This window comes from Perognathus longimembris, chromosome 28, assembly GCF_023159225.1.
Source record: "Perognathus longimembris pacificus isolate PPM17 chromosome 28, ASM2315922v1, whole genome shotgun sequence".
Lineage (NCBI taxonomy): Eukaryota > Metazoa > Chordata > Mammalia > Rodentia > Heteromyidae > Perognathus > Perognathus longimembris.
This window is the reverse complement of record NC_063188.1, coordinates 54,481,364-54,495,512: the sequence shown is the minus strand read 5'-3', so window position 1 is coordinate 54,495,512 and position 14,149 is coordinate 54,481,364. Positions and strand designations below refer to the sequence as shown.

Sequence of the window (14,149 nt, the reverse complement as noted above, 5' to 3'; positions counted from 1 at the left end):
ACAGCTTATTTAACTTGGGAAAGGAATCTATGGGGTTCTTTAAATACAGGATTGCATCATCTGCAAAGAGGGATAGTTTTACTTCTTTTCCTATTTGGATCCCCTTTATGTTTGTCTCTTTCCTTATTTCTCTAGCTAGGAATTCCAGTACTATATTGAAGACAAGGGAAGACAGAGGACATCCTTGACTTGTTCTTGACATTAGAGGAAATGATTTCAACTATTTGCCATTAAATGAATGTTGGCTCTAGGTTTGTCATATACAGCCTTTATTATATTGAGGGATGTTCCATGGATACTTAGCTTCTCCCCAGCTTTTCTGGAGTATTGGATCTTGTCAAATACTTTTTCTCCATATATTGAGATAATCATATGGTTCTTATCCTTGTTTCTGTTGATGTGTAATTGACTTACATATATGGAACCAGCTTTGCATCCCTGAAATGAGTCACATTTGATCATAGTTTATGATTTTTGGGGGGGTTGTTGTTGAAATTGGTTTTCCAGAATTTTATTCAGAAATTTTTCATTGATGTTGATCAAAGCAATGGGTCTATAGTTCTCTTTTTTGGATGAATCTCCAGTTTGGGGATGAGGGTTATGCTGTGTTCATAGAATGAGTTTAGTAGTGTGATCTTTCCCTTTTAATTTCATTGAAAAGTTTGAGAAGTATTGGAGTGAGTTCTCCTTTGAAAGCCTTATAGAATTCAGCTGTTCCTGGGCTTTTCTTGAAAGGGAGTTCTTTTATTTCATTTCTATTTCACTACTTGTTTTGGGTATACATAGTGGGGCTTAAAACTTTCTGGTTTACTTTGGATATATCAATATTCACAAGGAATTCTTGCAATTCTTCTGAAATTCTCCAATTTGTTATCATAAATGTTTATAAGTAGTATTCTCTTATAAGATTCTGAATCTTGCTTGATTCTGTCATGATATTTCCATTTCATCTCTTCTTTATTTGGATGTGTTCCCTTCTTGTTCAGGTTTGCTAAAAGCGTGTCAATTTGGTTGATATTTTCAAAGGACCAACTCTTTTTTAAATTAATTTTATGTTTGGTTTTGCTTTTGGGTCTAACTCATTTATTTCTGGTGTTATTTTGATTATTTGTTTCTCTCTACTGGTTTGGGGTTTGGCCTGTTCCTCTTTTTCAAGGAGCTTATGGTGCATCATTTAGTGTCGATTTGAAATTTCTCAAATTTGTTGATGTAGGCACTCAGAGCTATAAATTTTCCTCTGAGTACTGCCTTTGCTGTGTCCCAGAGGAACTGCTATTTTGAATTTTCATTTTTGTTAAGTTCCATAAACAATTGAATTCCTGTTCTGATCCTGTCAATGACACTCTGGTCATTCAAAAATTTGTTATTCGTGTTCCATGAGCTAGAAATTTTTCTGCGATGGCCTTTGTTCTTGAGCTTTAATAACTTTTTCTGTTGTGGTCAGACAGAATACAGGAATTGATTTGACTTTCTTCTGAATTTCAAGGTTTACTTTGTGGCCAAAAATATGCTCTATTTTAAAGGATGTTCCATGAATTGCTGAGAAGAATGTGTATTCCACTGCTGCTGTGTGAAATATTCTGCAGATATCTGTTAAGTCTAGTTGGTCAATATCGTTATTTAGGTCTGAGGTTTCTCTGTTAAAGTCATCAACAATCAATGTGTTTGGATTTATGTGACATTTTAGGGTAAGTAGTATTTGTTTAAGTTGGGTGCTCTGGCATATGGTTTATAGATATTTAGCATTGTTGTATACTCCTGTAGGATTGATCCCTGTCCTTCTTTGTCTCTTCTCACTAATTTTAATTTGAGGTCTATTGTATCTGATGTTAATATTGCTACTCTGATCTGCTTGTAGGGCTGTTTTCATGAAATATTTTTTCCACACATTTACTTATACTTGTTTTTGAGGGAAAGATGTGTCTCTTGAAGACAGCAGATGGATTGGGTTTGCTTTTTGATCCAAATGTAAATCTGTGTTGTTAAATTGAAGAGTTAAGCCCATTAATAATGTGAGGATTGAAAAGTGTTTGACAATTCCTACTATGTTATCCACCTTCGAATGGGCTGTGCCTCATTATTTCTTGCTATATTTATCTGGTTGTCTGGTAAGAGGATGTTTCTCAGCCAGTATCATGTTTTGATAGTTTTTTTATATGTAGGACATCTGAAAGTACTTTCTGTAGTGCTGGTTTGGTGGAGATTAATTGCTACAATTTTTCCTTGTTATGGAAAGTTTTTATTTGTCCCTCAATTATGAAAGAGACCTTTTCTGAGTACACTATTCTAGGCTGGTAATTGTTTGCCTTTAAGTTGTGGCATACATCATTCCAGGGTCTTCTTACTTATACTGTCTCAATTATTCTGACTGGTTTTTCTTTATGAGTAATTAATCTTTTTTTGCCTGACAGCTTTCAGGATCCCTTCCCTTAGTCTCTATTGATCAGATTATAATTTGTCAGTGCGATGTTGTTTTCCATTCTGGTGGGTTTGAAGTTCTACAGGATTTTTGTATCTGAATGGGCTTATTTTTTGGATGTGGAAATTCTCTCTATTATATATACTTCTCAACCCTTTAGTTGCTTTCTATCATTTCCCAATACCTAGCAGTCTTAAATTAAGTCTTTGATGGAATCCTAAAATTCTTGCAGGCTCTTATCTTGTTTCTTGGATTTGTTCTAAGTAATTGACTCACCTTTCTCTATAATATCCAATCTATCTTTGATTCCTGAGACTATCATCTATGGCATCATTCTGCTGTCATTCTTTATGGCTTCTATCTCTTCATCATAGTTTTCTTTTGGATCTTGTATGGACTTCTGCCTTGATTATATGTGTCTTCTCTCATATCCTCAGTGCAGAATTTAAAGAGCCTCATGGCTCTTTGGGCAGGAATGGGAGCCCAGAGCTGAGCCAGCCACAGTCAGATGCAGAGTCAACTTGTCTCATTGTGGATGGTCCAAAGCATCACGGAGATCCATAAGTACCCCACAAAATACATCCCCCTTTGCTTCCATGGAACAGCACCTGAATAGGAGCCCTTTCCTCTACATGAAAATAATGCCACTAGCTGACCGAAGGTTAACACTCAAGAACTATAGAGAACTCATAAATTTGAACACCAAAAATGGTCCACTTACTGGGTAGGCATGTAAATTGAATTGGAATTTTTTAAGGTATTGAAGCACAAATGGTCAGTAAATACATGAACAGGTATTCAATATGTTATCCAAATAAAATGCAAATCTTAAATAGATTATTCCATGTCACTCCAGGAAGGTGGAAAGAATCAAGAAAACAACACCAGAATTTCATTATGGGTTATACTTTTAATCTAAGATAATTAGGGAGTTGATATGGAAGGTTTGAGGGATCAAAACAAGTCAGAAGAATATAGACACTTCTGATGTCAGCAAAACAACATAGGCAAGGTGATTCTCAACTGTGATCCCAGTTACATATAAAGTCATACTTTGTAGACTTGAGATCCACATCATCGTAGGAAAAAAATAAACTCTATTTTTAAAAATAAGTAAAACTGGCCAGGTGTTAGTAGCTTAGGACTATAATCTGAGGTACTCAGGAGACTGAGAGAGCAATTTGAGCACTAGCCTTGAGCAAAAGAGCTCAGGGAAAGCACCTGGGCCCTAAGTTCAACTCCATAGCAGACAAAAAATAATGACTAAATCAAAACAGGCCAGGGTACATGGCTAAAGAAGTTTAGTGTCGACATGTCTGAGGCATTGGATTAAAACCCCACCACAAATAAAGTTACTTCTTGGCAAAGATATATAAGATTAGTAAACCAAGAGAGGACATCAACCAACATTAACAGAAATACAAATAAGAAATGTGATATCACAACAAATATCATAGTTATGCAGAGAATCAATCCATAATGCATCAGAAACTAAAATCAGGAAAATAATTCCTAGATGCATATGGCCTACTAAACTTGTGTCAAAAATATATAGATCAACTAAACAGTATGACAGTAAATAGGAATTGAAGTAATAAGTCTCCCAACAAAGAACTAATACCAGTGTCCCTCAAATATTCCTTAAAAAAGAAATTGAAGGAAACAATCTACAAAGCCAATATCTTTCTCATCCAAACACTGAAGAGATATCAAATTAAGAAAATCATAAATAATCTTGGTGACTATAAAGGGTAGAATTACTAACAAATTACAACCCAAGTTGGACAACACATAAAATGATCTTTTACCATGATGAAGGTAATTTCATTACAGAGATGTAAGGGTTTTTAATTACATGCAAATCAACTAATGTAGTATATCACATAAGCTGAATAAAGGAAAGACTGTATGCATCTCAATAGATGTAAAACTGTCTGAAAAAAATAAGACATCCTGCTCGGTACTGTTGGATCATACTTGTACTTCTAGCTACTGAGGAAGCTGAGATCTGAAGATTGTGGTTGAAAGCCAGCCCAGGAAGGAAAATCCGTGAGATTCTTATCTTCATCTAACTCCAAAAAGCCCAAAGTAGAGCTGTAGCTTAAGTAGTAAAGTGTTAATTTGAGCAGAAATGCTCACATACAGTATCCAGGCTCTGGGTTCACACCTTAGTGTAGCCACATACACATGCAAACACACACACACACACACACACACACACACACACCAGTATAATAAGCATATAAGAATATGCCAATGAGGCACCGTTGCTCACTATTTTCAACATCACATATATATTTTAAATTTTCCTCAAATATTACTTTTTCAGAAAGTTTTGGTAACAACCACCCTTCCACCTCCAAACTTGTATTGCTCTTAATAAGCTGTATTTTATTTTGCACCAACTATCATCATCTGACATTACCTATAGGTAGATAAATAATATGTTACATGCATACATACATACATGCACACATACATATATCATAGGTAATTAATTTTTTATCTCATCTAAATTTTGGGGAAGAAGGAATTGGAGGGACATGTTTTGCTCAAAAAAGTTACAGATTCCACATCACAAAAAAATACCTGATCATGGTAATAACCTACCATAACCAAGGATACTGGAAGCTTAATTAGGAAGATTATAGTACAGACAAGCCCTTAAACATAACAAGAAAAATTGGCTAGGACCTGTTTCAAATGATACATTGTCTTCCTAGCAAGTGTGAAGCCCAAAATTACAACCCCATTGCCATAAATAAAAAAAAAAAAACACTGCTACTAAATACTCAAAGTAAACACTAAAAAACTAAGTATAGGCTATTCTTTTCTGTTTCTTTTCATTTCTAATATTTTGGGTGAAATTATACTATGAAGCATTATATTTGCAGTACACTATAAAATATTATAGTGTATCTGCCAGGTGCCAGTAGTTCCCATCTGCAATCCTAGCTAAACATGAAACTGAGATTTGAGGATCACAGTTCAAAGCTATCCAGAGTAAGGAATTCCATGAGACTCGTCTCCAATGAACCACTGAAAAGCCAGAAGCAAAGGTGTGGCTCAAGTGGCAAAGAGCTAGCCATGAGCAAAAAAAAAAAAAAAAAAAAAAAAAAAAAAAAAAAAAGATAAGCATCAGCTCCTCTGCTCTGTGCTCAAATCACAGTATTAGCACAAATAAAGGAAAATATATGGTTTTAAAAAATTATTTTTTCTTCCTTAAAATTTTCTTAATGAAGTAATTTTTATTAAATTTGTGAAGTTTAACAAACATATGAAAGTAGTGTTTTGCCCAAGTCGCGAGATGACCACCAAGAAGACCACCGAGAGCCAGATGTTCTGAAATGCAAAAGCAAGGCTTTATTCAGGCAGGCTGCAGCTCGGGCCTCGTCCTACACTCTGACACAGCAGAGGTTAGGAGGAAGGCCCCAAGCTGAAATTTCACAGGGCTTATAAAGGCAAAAAACCACAAAGTTACAGCAATCAGGTGTTCAAGCAAGATTAGGATATGGGTACAGATCTGATTGGCTCAGGGCTAGAGACATTTCGGGGCGGTTAGAGTTCAGCATTCCCAGGCTGTTGGAGTTAAGCAGGGAGTTTCCTGACCGGCTGGGCCCTAATAAGCTTGTTCTGCTAGCCAGGATAATTGGTGGCCTGGGTTACTCATAGTTTAAACAGTCAACAAAATGGCTACTGCCTCAAAAATGGGGTTTACTTCAACTCTACAGTAGGTATATTTACCCTACTAAGTAGTGAAGATTGGCATAAATCTATTAAATACAAGCTGTTGATTTATTCATTCTTTCTATTCTTGCTAAATTTGGGGGAAATATGTTTGCTTTTCTTTTTATGTTCTAAATTTATGTTTAAGTGTTTATATTGTGACATTTACCACAATAAATTTACAAACTCACATGGCATGTTGGAGTACCCTGGATACTGTTTATATGGGTAATAAAACTGGGAAAGGGAGAGGGAATACCAAAATTGAGAGACAAAGAATAAAAAGACAAACCATTCAAAAAGCAACACTTACAAAACCATTTGGTGTAAACCAATTGCACAACTCTTGGGAGGAGAGGGGAAGGAGGAGGGGGTGGGGGATAATGAGGGAGGAAGTAACAAGTAGAACAAGAAATGTACTCACTGCCTTTCATATGAATCTGTAACTCCTCTGTATCACACTTTGACAAAAAAGAAAAAATATTACAAACTCAAAGATTTGTTATTTTCTGAAATTCATTACAGATTATACATTGAAGCATGAAATATCCCTTCAAAATTTTATTCAGCGTGTATATGTGAATTGAACATTATTTGATGTTGATATTGTAACTAACTATACTATTCTTTTCCTTCATCTTTCTAACTCACTTTGAGAAACAACATAACTTATATTTAAATATTTTGCTTAATTTTTTGCTTAAATTGACTCCTGAGAGTATTTTTTAGCTGCTACCCTCTTCAAACATATATTTCCCTTAACTAGCTGTTATCTTTTATATCATTTCTCCTTCTCTGAGAGTACAGATAGTAAAATAGCTGGATAGCTAGATAGGTAGAACCCTGGGCACTGTCCCTGAGCTCTTTGGCTTATGGCTATAACTCTACCACTCTGAGCCACAGCACCACTTCTGGCTTTCTAGTGGTTAATTGGAGGTAAGATTTTCATGGACGTTCCTACCTGGGCAGGCTTTGAACTATAATCCTCATATCTCAGCCTCTTTAGTAGCTAGGATTACAGGCAAGAGCCACCAGCACCCAGCAATTTTTGTCTCTTAATGTGCTACTATGTCTATGGTATTTGAAGAATTGCTCTTGTATACAACCAATTAGTTTGACAAACTCATATCTATAAATATGAACAGTATTTTCGGTATGCTTAGTAAGTCATTACCAAAGTAAATGTTTGTTTTTTAATGTTCGATGTAAATTTTATACTGTTTCAAAGACATACTCCACTGCTTTTACTATAAGGCCAAAGTGACCCCATCTTGAGGCAGCTGCCATTTTGTTGTTTGTTTAAACTAGGAGTAACCCAGAGCCCACCCGAATTCCAGGAACTGACTTGTTTCTGCTGAAACTGCTAAACTGTACATTTCTTTCTTTTTTTTTTTTAAATCTCTTTAAACTGTAAATTTCTTGAACGAAGCTATCTTGAAGTCAGGCTCCACTTTGTGCTAACTGACCTTGGGCCTGCACAAACTCCAGGAAATTACTATGCTAGCCTGAGATAAATGGGCATTGTGAGCAAACCCAGACCACCAATTATTTCGGCTACCAGAGCAGCTTATCAAAACTTAACCCTTCAAGAAACCTAACCTCCCTGGAATGTTGCCCCTAGCCCAGAGCCAATCAGACCTGTACCTGTACCCCAATCTTGCTCAAACACTTGGTTGCTTTAACTTTGTGGTTTTTGCCTTTATAAACCCTGTAAGATTTCAGCTCAGGGCCTTCCTCCTAATCCCTGCTGTGTTGGAGTGTAGGAGGAGGCCCGAGCTGCAGCCTGCCTGAATAAAGCCTTGCTTTTGCATTTCAGAACGTCTGGCTCTCCGTGGTCTTCTTGGTGGTGGTCCTGGGACAGCGAGGAGGGGGGCATAACATTACGAAGTTAATTTTTTTTTCTTATCTTCACTTTATACCTGGATTCTCACCTAGTCCCAAGGCTTTAAATACCAACACATTTGTATTCTAAAATTGATGCTACAGTTTTTGTGTTGCCTCTCCTCAGGCTTCAGGCCTCTCCTCAGGCCTCCCACAGACCTCAAGCTTCAAACCCCTCCATAGGCCTCAGGCTTAGGTCTTCCCCACAGGCCTCAAGCTCCAGGCTCCTCCTCAGTTCTCAGTTTTCAACTTCCCCACAAGCCTCAGACTTTCTCTCTGCTCTGCTCCTCCAGCAGGCACCGCCCGCTTTCCTTGCCTGCTTTCCTCACTCCTCTCCTCTTCTCCTCCTCCTTACCTCCAAACAGGCAGCATATACACACCCTAGCCATTTGACTCCCCGCCCCCTTCCCGCTGCCAGGCCCACTTACAAGTGCCAGCTGGCATTGGGGGGGGCAGGACTTCCTAGGCTGCCCCTCCCACACTCCTAATGCTCCAACAGCCTAATGCCATGCCCCCTCCTGTGGGTCGGTGGCAGTAAGACTTCCCGCCCCCTGGTTATTACGTAAGTATTTAAATTCATATAATTAAGTTACATAATCATATATAATAGTTTATTATCAACACTACAAACTGAGAGGTTAGATATATTCTTATTTCTTCTTTCCAGAGTATCTCTCAACATTTATGAAACTAGCTCCAGGAGCATGTAGGCCCACGGGTGTGGCCACTACTAGGCAGCATTGTTCTCTCACTGCTGACTCAACACAGCACTCTGACATAGGGCAGTGTTGCTATGTTACTATTGCTCTTAAGCTGAAGACAGAAATGTTATGCCCTCAGTACAGTTTAGTTTGTACCGAAGGCAACATGTTCCTGGCAAGGCTCGAAGACTGACCAGTCCCATGGTGGTCCTAAGTGGCAGATGTTTCTGTATAAGGTACATGGGATTCCTTTCAAAATATTCTTTAGTAAGATCTGGGTGCTGTGACTCGCACCTGTAATCTTAAATTTTCAGGGGCCTGAGATCTGAGAATCATGGTTTGAAGCAATCAGCCACAAGAAATTCTGTGAGATTCTTACCTACCCTAAAAAGCCAGAGGAGAAGGTGTAATAGCTCCAGTGGTAGAGCACTAGCCTTCAGTACAAAAACCTCATGTGCCCAAGGCCTGAGTTCAAGCCCCAGGATTGGCACCAAAATAGTAAAGGGGAATTATTTTTATTTGGATAATTCTATATATGTCGATAGTGTGCTTTAAACATGTTTATCCTCCTCTATTTTGTTTTTTTTTATTTTTATTTTTAAGTTGATGTGCAGAGGGGTTACAGTTATATATGTAAGGTAGTGAGTACATTTCTTGTCAATTTTGTTACCTCCTCCCTCTTTTCTTCTCCTACCTTCCCTCCTCCCCAATTCTCCACCCCCTAGTTGTACACTTAGTTTACAACATATTGTCTTGTAAGTATTGCTGTTGCGTTGGTTCACCTTTTACCCTTTGTCTCACCCTCCCCCTCCCTAATTCAAACAAATATAAAATATCCAGGGTACTAAAATCAAATACAGTGACCACAGGGGTTAAACCATAGGGTAGATACAAAAAAAAAAAAGAATTTCACACAGTGCATTAAAAATAACAATGACAGGCTGGGGATATAGCCTAGTGGCAAGAGTGCCTGCCTCGGATACACGAGGCCCTAGGTTCGATTCCCCAGCACCACATATACAGAAAACGGCCAGAAGCGGCGCTGTGGCTCAAGTGGCAGAGTGCTAGCCTTGAGCGGGAAGAAGCCAGGGACAGTGCTCAGGCCCTAAGGCCAAGGCCCAGGACTGGCCGAAAAAAAAAATTAAAAAAAAAAAATAACAATGACAAAGTGCTTGTTTCCATATCTTCAATCCTTTGGGTAGATTCACAAAAGTGGGGTTGCTGGGTCATAGGGGAGTTCTATGATGAACCTTTTGAGGAACCTCCGTACTGCTTTGCAGAGTGGTTGAACAACTTTATACTCCCACCAATAGTGTAATAGAGTTCCCTTTTTACCTCATCCCTGTCAGCATCTGTTATTAGTTTTCTTCATAATGGCCATTCTTACTGGGGTGAGGTAGAATATCAATGTTATTTTGATTTGTATTTCTTTTATAGCCAGGGATGTTGCGCACTTCTTCATGTGCCTTTTGGTCATTCTCATTTCTTCTTTAGAGAAATCTCTAAGTCTTTAGCCCATTTATTAATGGGGCAAATGTTTCTTAAGGACATATTCTGGGAGAACTTAACTTTTTGAGTTCTAAGTATATTTTAGATACGAGGCCATTGTATGGCTAGTGAAGATCTTCTCCTAATTGAAGGGTTTTCTATTTATCTTGCAAGCTATGTCCTTTGCCATGCAGAAACTCTGGAATCTCATGCAACACCATTTTTCTAACCTTGCTTTGATTTGTTGTGTTTCTGGGCCTTTATTTAGAAAGTTTCAAACTGTGCCAGGAATCCTTGTGTTTCTCCTAATCCTTCCTGTAATGTTTTCATGATATCTGCTTTTATGTTGAGGTCCTATTTGGAACTGATTCTTATGGAGGGTGATACATAAGGATCTAACTTTAGTGATTTTTACAGGTGTGTAGCCATTTTGCCAGCTACATTTGTTGAAGAGGCTGTCGTTCTTTCATCCTACTTTTTTGGCTCCCTTATCAAAGATTAGGTGTGTATAGGCCTGCGGGTTCATTTCTGGGTCTTCAGTTCTGTTCCACTGGTAGTTTGGCTGCTTTTGTGCCAATACCAAGCTGTTTTTATTACTATAGCAGCTTTGTGATAGAGTTTGAAGTATGATATTGATATTCCTCCACTACTGTTGCTATTCCAGGCCTTTTGTTGCTCCATATGAATTTTTGGATTGCTTGCTCTATTTCCTTAAAGAATAGTGTTGTGATATTGATGGATATTACATTGAATTTGTAGATAGCCTTTGTCAGTATTGCCATTTTCACAATGTTAATCTTCCCAGTCCAGGAACATGGGAGGTTTTTCAACTTCATTAGTTTTGTTTTAATTTCTGTTTTATGTTTTTAAATTTTTCATCATAGAGGTCTTTCACTTCCTTGGTTAAATTTATTCCTAAGTAGTTTTCTGAGGCTATTACAAAAGGAGTTGCTTTCCTGATTTCACCCTCAACCTTCTCATTGTTGGCATATAGAAAATGCATTGATTTTCGAGTATTAATTTTATACATAATCTTCTACTTTGCCAAAGTTTTGATCAACTCAAGTAACTTGGGAGTAGAGTCTATGGGGTTCTTTAAATACAGGATTGTGTCATCTGCAAAGAGAAAAGAGGCTTACTTAATCTTTCCCTATGTGGATTCCCTTTATATTTTTATTTTGCCTTCTTGCTTTAGCTAGGAATTCTAGTACTATATTGAAGAGTAGAGAGAGCAAGTATCCTTGTCTTGCTCCTGATTTTGAAGGAAATAGCTTTAACTTTTCGCCATTAATTTTAATGCTTGCTGTAGGTTTGTCATACACAGCCATTATTATATTGAGTTATATTCCATGGATTCCTAGTTTCTCCAAAGCTTTCATCACAAATGGGTATTGGATCTTTCCACATGCATTTTCTGTATCTTTGGAGATAGTTATGTGGTTCTTGTCCTTGCTGTCATTGATGTGGTGAATTTCATTAATTGCCTTGTGTATATTGAGTCATGTTTGCATCCCTGGAATGAATCCTGTTTTATTATAATTTAAAATTTTTATAAGTTGTTTAAGTTGATTGTCCAGATTATTATTGAGAAGATATGCATCAATGTCCAACAAAGAAAGAGGTCTATAGTTCTCTTTCTTTGATGAGTCCCTGACTTATTTGGGAATAATGGTTATGCTGGCTTCATAGAATGAATTTGAGTTTGAGGAATTTTGGTGTGAGTTCTGTTTGTTGCCTTATAGAATTCAGCTGTGAATCCATCTGGTCCTGGACTCTTCTTGGGTGGGAGGTCTTTTATTGTTGTGTCTATTTCATTACTTGACATAGGTCTGTTTAGTAGGTTTAAATCTTCTTGGTTTAGTTTGAGCATATCAATATTTGCTAGAGTCTCTATTTGTTAGCATAAATGTTTGAGATATTCTGTTATAATATTCTGAACATTGGTTGTGTCTGTCATGATGTTTCCATTCTCATTCCATTGTGGTCTGAGAGAATGAAGGTAGTAATTTCAATATTTCTGAATTTGCTTTGTACCCTAAAATGTGATCTATTTTGGAGAATGATACATGTGCTGCCAAGAAAAATGTATATTCTGGTATTGCTGGGTGGAATAGTCTATAGATTTCAGTTAAGTCTAGTTGATCTAAACAATTGCTTATATCTGAGGTTTCTCTGTTGAGTTTCTCTTTTGTTGCTCTACCCAGAATGACAGTGGTGTGATAAAGTCACCAATGATCAATGTGTTTTGATCAATGTATATTTTTAGTGTCAGCAGTATTTGTTTGATGAAGCTGGGTGCTATGGAATTTTGTGTATAAACACTTAGGATGTTTATATCCTCCTGTAGGAGCAATCCCTTATTAGTATGATTAAGAAACAGAAAAAAGATTTTTAAAATTACATATTGAAGAGAAAACTCCTCAATTTATTTGGGTGATCTTGTGTCTCCCTTGTCCACTGTCCACTCTCTCTATTGAGCCTCTGATTTCCTTGTGGTGGTCAGTTTTCCTATGGCTTAGTTGGTTTGTTAAGTCAGTTTGTTTGAGGTGGCAGGAAAAGGGTCTGCCATAGGGAAATTGGGTCCCTGTAATCCTCATCCCAGGCAAGTTTATTGCTAGATTGATTTCCTTTGTGTGTGTCACAGGAGGGAGGTGGCTGTTTTCTGTAGCTTGGAGTCACTTTCTGAGAGCTTGAGTATGGGTGGGACTATGGCCTGTCTGGAATTAGTGGCTTTTCCAAGAGAGGCTAGCTACTCAGACACACTTTTGGCCCAGCCTGGAGCTGCTCTCCCCTTTTCAGGCCTAAGTAATTTTTTAACTCCTACAGCTGGCTAAACTGCAGATCTGCAGAGGAGTGGAGCTGCCTCTGTGTTTACTTGAGGATGTAAGCACTCTGCCTTGGGAGTTTCTCCCACCAGGCTATGGAGACCTTCCCCTGGGTGGAGCTGACTTTCACTGTTCAGATTCCCTTTCCCTTTTGAAAAATGGCCCTATCACTGTGCACAACACTCAAGATATGGAAACAACCCAGATTCCCCACTACAGATGACTAGATCCAATAAAATGTGGTACCTGTACACAATGGAATTCTTCTCAGCTATTAGCAGTGACAAAATAATGGCATTCGCAGGGAAATGGACAGGACTAAAACAAATCATGTTGAGTGAGACAAGCCTAGAACTGAGAGACAAATGGCACATTGTCTCCCTGATATGCAGGTGTTAGAAATGAAGAGACATGACAAAGGAAACAACCCAAGATACCAATTCATAGTGAATCTTTGGAGAAAGGCACCAAAAAAGTAAAGCCCAAACACTAATTCATATGCACATTAATATCCAGACTGAAAAGAACTCCAAAGATAAAGAAGCAAAGGACTTCTTAGTCTTATAGCATTTAAAGGACCCTAAGTTCTTTACCTCACATAGGATGTATACACATGCACATCTGAGGGAAGCTGAGAGGAGGGCATAGAATGAGTGGAAAGCGGGTGGAAAAAAATACAGTAAAGGGGCCCAACGGCTGCAATGGACATTTATGAGAGCAAACTAAGCAACTATAGTGCAGTGGGGAGGAGGGAAGAAATGAGAGAAAAAGAGGGTCAGATTACACTAAGAAAAATGAAGAAATGTACATATTACTCAACCTGGAAGGAATTGTTTTATTGTTAATAATCATAGAATTCATAAGCATTGTTGACTAGAATGATGATGTCTATCATGGGGATGATTTTAAAATGATGAAAGCAAGGGAAGTAGGTTAGTAGAAGGGAAGGCAGGAGAAAACTGAAGAAGGGGATAACAAGTATGACAAGAAATGTATATGTTACCCCTCTGCACACCATCTTGACAATAATAAATTTTTTTAAAGAACTAGTAATAGCCAAAAAAAAAAGAAAAATAGCCCCATTTCCTTCCCAATTTATCTCCTAGCTG

The 14,149-nt window shown here is 37.7% G+C and overlaps 1 long non-coding RNA gene across 1 annotated transcript; it reads left to right on the top strand.

The window, feature by feature from the left end:
* Positions 1 to 1,970: 1,970 nt before the first annotated feature.
* Positions 1,971 to 13,824, top strand: LOC125344185. The gene is made up of 3 exons (XR_007209430.1): positions 1,971 to 1,981; positions 6,534 to 6,540; positions 13,682 to 13,824. It is a non-coding gene; the product is annotated as an uncharacterized LOC125344185 (long non-coding RNA).
* The last annotated feature ends 325 nt before the right edge of the window (positions 13,825 to 14,149 follow it).